Source organism: Lactuca virosa, chromosome 4, assembly GCF_052849685.1.
Source record: "Lactuca virosa cultivar CGN04683 chromosome 4, Lactuca_virosa_CGN04683_v6, whole genome shotgun sequence".
Taxonomy (NCBI): Eukaryota; Viridiplantae; Streptophyta; class Magnoliopsida; order Asterales; family Asteraceae; genus Lactuca; species Lactuca virosa.
Window position 1 is genome coordinate 29,005,006 of NC_136429.1, and position 6,000 is coordinate 29,011,005.

Genomic DNA, 6,000 nt, shown 5'->3' on the forward strand with positions numbered 1-6,000 from the left:
TGATTCAAATGAATCTAAAGCTAATGACAAATAACATGATGTTGATCAAGAAACAAAATTGAATAAAAGCACTACACTAGAAGCATGTAATGAATAAAAGCACTATACTAAACAGTTTGAAACTAGAAGCATGTAGTTTGAAACTAAACAGTTTAAAGAGAAACTCTAAAGTCTGTGAGTTTTTCATTCTCTTTCAAAAGAAATGCAAGTTTTCTCACAATCAAATTAATTTTTCAAAAAACACAAAGCTACCCTTTTGAGTTTTTGCAGATTACTTGTTCAATTATTGTTTACATCCTCTATGAAGTATGTTGTTATAGACAATGAATCTAAAAAAATATATAACAAATTATTCAATGAACGTAAAAACCATTTATTATGGTATAACCAGTTTTATCAAAAATCAAAAAAGAATCAAACATAAATCATCAACTGATTCCACATCTGAATTATAGAAAGGACACTACAGATTTTGGACAACAATACCCCTGATGGCTGGATTTGATGCAAAAGGGATTTCAAACAAGAAACAGAAAAACAAGAATGAAGTGTGACAGAACAGATTAAACACAAAATTCCCAAACAACAATTTGACAAATCGACACCCACTATGTAACACCGTAATTTTTCAAACAGATTTTTCATTTTAAAATCGCATACTTTTCATAACAAATTGTATGGAAATCTCGTTTATTCAAATTACAAAACACAACTCCATTAAAAATCCAGGATCCTCAAAACATAACTCTTTCTCTGGTGTGTACAATCAAGCCGGTGCCTTCTCGCGATCCTCTGAGATACCTGAAACACATAACATATAACACGGTAAGCACGAAGCTTAGTGAGTTCCCCAAAATACCACATATAACACATATTAGCCACTCGAGGCTATAACTCTGTGGGCCCACTGGCCCTAACTCTGTGGACCCTCTGGTCCTAACTCTGTGGACCTTCCTGTCCTAACTCTGTAAACTCTGGAATACACACAGCATAAATCACATAGAAATAATGCAGTGCAACACATCACATACATAGCATACAAGATACTCTGTCACATAACTCTAATTACCACTCATGGTAAAGTATAGTGAGAAGACTCACCTGACCAGCAGCAAGTAAAGACCCCGCTCCCGGATTTCGAACTAGTCTCCACCTAACACAAGGGATGAATATCTCTAAGTGATACTCTGATCACAACTCTAATGACCAAAGGCTATTCTTCCTCTCTTTAACTCTTTGAAGTGGATAAAGGACCATTTTACCCCTCCATGGTCTCTACTACTTATGTTGATCAAAGCCCCAAAGTCAACAGAAGTCAAACTCGAGTCAACAGTCCATGTTTGACCCGACTCGCCGAGTGCACCCTTGCGACTCGTCGAGTCCAGTTACTTTCCTCAGAAATCTCGTGACACTCCAGCTCAGATCGTCGAGTTGACCCCCAACTCGTCGAGTTATCGCCTGATTCGGTTCCTCGGGACAAACCCTAACCAACTCGTCGAGTCGGCTCATCGACTCGGCGAGTTCATTCAGACAAAATGTTCATTCAGACGATTTAAGGCAGATCCATCACCCCAAACACTAGATCTACCATCATGAGGGTCGATTGTCACGTAAAGCTACAAGCTTTACATTTAAACATGGCATATAAGGCTCATAATGCCAATATAACTCTAACAAGGATGATTAACCACAATAACTCTTCTATGGTTAACTAAAGCTATAATCTTTGGACTCTCTGGACCTCACAAGGTCCAGATCTGAAGTCTAGGCCTCATGAGAGACCTTATGCATACAAAGTCCCAACAATGGTGGCAGAAACCATAATCTTCCATATCTACAAGATTTAAGTCAAATAACAAGAAAGGTGCAAGCTTTTACCTCTTACTCAAGACCTTGCACGAAGTTACACCAGATCCACTGATTCTCTAGCTCCCTTGATGGGTGATCTCCTCTTTTCCTCAAGAGATGCACTAGTTTACTCCAAGTTTTAGCTTCTAAGACTCTCATGGCTCTCCATACACGTTTAGGGTTTGCTCTCAAGGAAGGGTAGCCGCAAATGAGGCTATAAGTTCCTTTAAATAGGTCTCAAACCCAGGAAATTAGGGTTTCTCTACCCAGCACCTACTCGGCGAGTCCCTCCTCGGACTTGTCGAGTTCTTCATTAAATTCATGCGATCAACTCGACTCGACTCGACGACTTGGTCCCTCTACTCGTCGAGTCCCTCCTCAAATGTCAAGATTAACATACACGATAATGTCCATGGAAATCCGGATGTTACAATTTTCCCCCACTTGAATTAGATTTCGCTCTCGAAATCACTCCTTAACCACTCACATAATGAAATCATCAACTCAAAAAGGCACCACCGAAAGGATCTCATAGTACACCGATATCTTTCTCTATGGACACCCGAAACCACACAAAACTCCCAAGACCATAACTGAACCAACTCTTCCGTCGCTAATATACTCCTTCCCACTGTCCGGAAGCTCTAGTGGCCTGACCCGCCGCCAGACCGCCTACTCAAGCGATCACCATGATATTCGCTCCTCGAATATCAAACCCTGATAACTCACTGATCCTCTGATTCTCACAAGACCAAATCCAACAATCGGCTACCGCTCACTCATATCATCATGCTAATGATCCAAATCACGCTCCAAGAAATGGAAGGGTCCACACCCCACCAGGGATCATACACTAGAATGCTATCAGAACCCATCCGAACAAAGAATCCTCAACACTCTGCCCTTCATACACAAGAGAATAACCAGGCTCGCTCAGAAGTGTCCTCAGACATCACAATCACAAGTCCCAGTTTCATTCTTCATACCCCTTTTTAATACTGAGCACTAGGTCAACTTCTGACTCCACAGTTGAACCTCCAAAGGTTACCCATTGCACACCTCAACATGTCTCACTGACTTCATTCCCACACTAGCTATCTCGGCCCAGTGTGACACACAAGTCACGAAGTTCGCTTTTCCTCAAGCGAATACGGAATTCGTTTCAATCTCGACCTCTGTCGTCTACTACTCATTAGTTCCATGCATTTCGCGGTTTTCTCACACCAACGAATTGACCCACTCAGGTCTAAGGCACCAGATACGAGCAATACCCCTTTCCAAATGAAATTCAGCTCTGAATACGGAATTTCATTCTGCCTACTCAACGCACTACCAGAGCCAAACTCAAACTCGTGAGTTCGATCTGACCCAGAGCTGGAACCACTCGCCCCAACGAACCACTCAGCTCATGACTCATGACCCGCAACCCATGCGAACCTCACTGATCCACTTCTCTTTGGCCACGAAAACCAGTACTCAATTCAGAATATAACGACTTCCGACAAACATGGAGACCCCAGTCTCGCCCCTGGTTCGACCCCAGGCTTCCACACACTCAAATATTAGGGCTACCCAAGCCTAAAACTCTTCTGCGTCAAGCTCTGATCAGAGAGCACTTCATCACAACATTCTCTCGCTGACTAAGCTGAGTAGTGGGTACTACGGCTCCCCACAGTATCACTACGACCTATCACTGAATAGTGAGTACTACGGCTCCCCGTAGCATCACCATAACCTCTCACTGAATAGTGAATACTACAGCTCCCCGTAGCATCACCACAACCTCTTACTGAATAGTGAGTACTACGGCTCCCCGTAGCATCACCACACCTCTCACTGAATAGTGAGTACTACGGCTCCCCGTAGCATCACCACAACCTCTCACTGAATAGTGAGTACTATGGCTCCCCGTAGCATCACCACAACCTATCACTGAATAGTGAGTACTACGGCTCCCCGTAGCATCACCACACCTCTCTGCACTGACTCATTGAAACTGCAGCTCCACGCAGTCTTACCGCACTTACTCTTACCACTTCACAATCTCATCCTCAGGTTGACACCATACTGCGATCATTAACTCATTCTCTGCGGCCCAGCATAGATAGGTACACACACCCATCTGGGCTAAGCATCACTACTTCGGACGACCATTGTCGTGACAAAACCTCTCTTTCTCGCTGCAATTCACATTCTCAAATAAATCCATTTGACGTCAATTAGCTGAAGGGCCCCCCACCGGAACCATAGACACTTGATACACCACTCGTCACCTTAAACTCAAACTCAAAATAATCCGAAATTTAGGACATTGAACTCGGATACCCCGGAATACCATCACAACGCCTCGCAGTATCTTGACTCTACCACTGATCCCATACTCAGATATCGCATTGCTTCCTCGGAATCTCGCAACCGGTCTTTCTCTCGTGTCTCTTGTAACCCCGGAATACTCTATCTCCCAAATTAAAACATGGAGAATTTACCAACGACTCAGAACACGTAGATGACAATCCGAAACTTCCTCCTCTATTGCTCAAAACTCATGCAAGAATACTCATAACGACCCTGAAGTTGGTTGCCCAATCAATTTCTTCCCTTCCCATACTGCATATAATAGCCCATACTCTGAACCAGAAATTCTCAACCGCCGAACTAATCTCACAAGCCAACCACCTCGAATTCACCATTTTAACCTTGAAGGATTCCTAACCACCACAAGGTCTCCGAACAACGGCCACTTGCCGTGGAGACTCTCATCCTTTCTCAAACACGTGCCACATGCACTATTTCACTCTGCACCTCTCCTTGACCACCAAAAACCCTGGTCTTTAGGAATCCGCACCGCAGGTTTCTCTATCCAGTTCTCTAACCGCTATTGAACAAATCTCGAATCTCCTCAAAAGTACCCGGTTCTCCCCCACTCAGGGTTCGAACCATCACCAATTGGTTCGCCAACAATCTAACCCACAGACTGTTTTTACCACTAACATCGCACCTACTCTTGGAAGGTGATACGCAATGCTCGATGATCTCCCCGATGGGGATCGAGCAATTCCAAATACCCCGAATCTCCGATGAAGTCCTCAGAAACCTCTCATCATGACTACCTCTAGTCATTCCGAACCTCGTACTATCCCACTACCGGACATCTCAACTGTCCAGTCGTAGCCCTGACTCTCAGTATGAAAATAATGAACTATCATATTCCTCATCCTCGACTCTTCAACCAACGTTCCATCACATAGGTTGTAATAAGAGTGGAGTCCTCATTACCACACTCGATACTCATCATAGACAATAAGAGCCACCGCCCCAATATCCTCTTCTTGATCGTCTGCCGCTGCAGCTAATACATGCCCTACTATGCTCAAATAGGGTGTATCCTGGTCCTTAACCATCTCAGTCCCCGCTGACAACCTGCTCTTGCTCTAACATTACCTCTCGGCAGACATACTGCCCAAATACTCTGATGGAAGGTCGCCATCAATGCTAACCCGCAGGGTTCTACCCCCAAGCTCGGAAACCGAATTCTCAACACCTCTTATGTTTCCCACAGGAAACGGAAATAATACCATCCATGTCACAGAAGGTGATATCTCCACTATCGGCTGATTGCTCAACTCATGCCGTAATCCTCCATAACCGCCATCTCTACTCATTCTTGAGTCTTGCGACTCCAATTGGCATCTCACCAACAATCCTTCAGAGCTAACTCGACTTCCCTCTCAAGGGATGCTCCACTAAACTCGTTCATCATGGCCCTCTGGCCCCATACTCTTTCACATCTGATCTCAGTCTAACCAATTTCAACGGAATAACTGGTAGAACCAGTAACACTAACCGCCACGGGTCATGGTACTCGAACCATGTGGCCACCTCTCGATTTGCTATGAATCATGGTACCCGAACCATGTTATCTCTTCTCAACCCGCTACGAGTCATGGTACTCGACCCATGACATCACCTCTCGATCTGCTACAAATCATGGTACTCGAACCATGAAATCACCTCTCGATCTGCTACAAATCATGGTACTCAAACCATGAAATCACCTCTCGATCTGCTACTTAAAACCTCCGGAATGTTCCCTGTATCGAGTATGGGTCCTCTGCTTTCAGTAGTACGGGCCCATACTACCTGCCACATCTA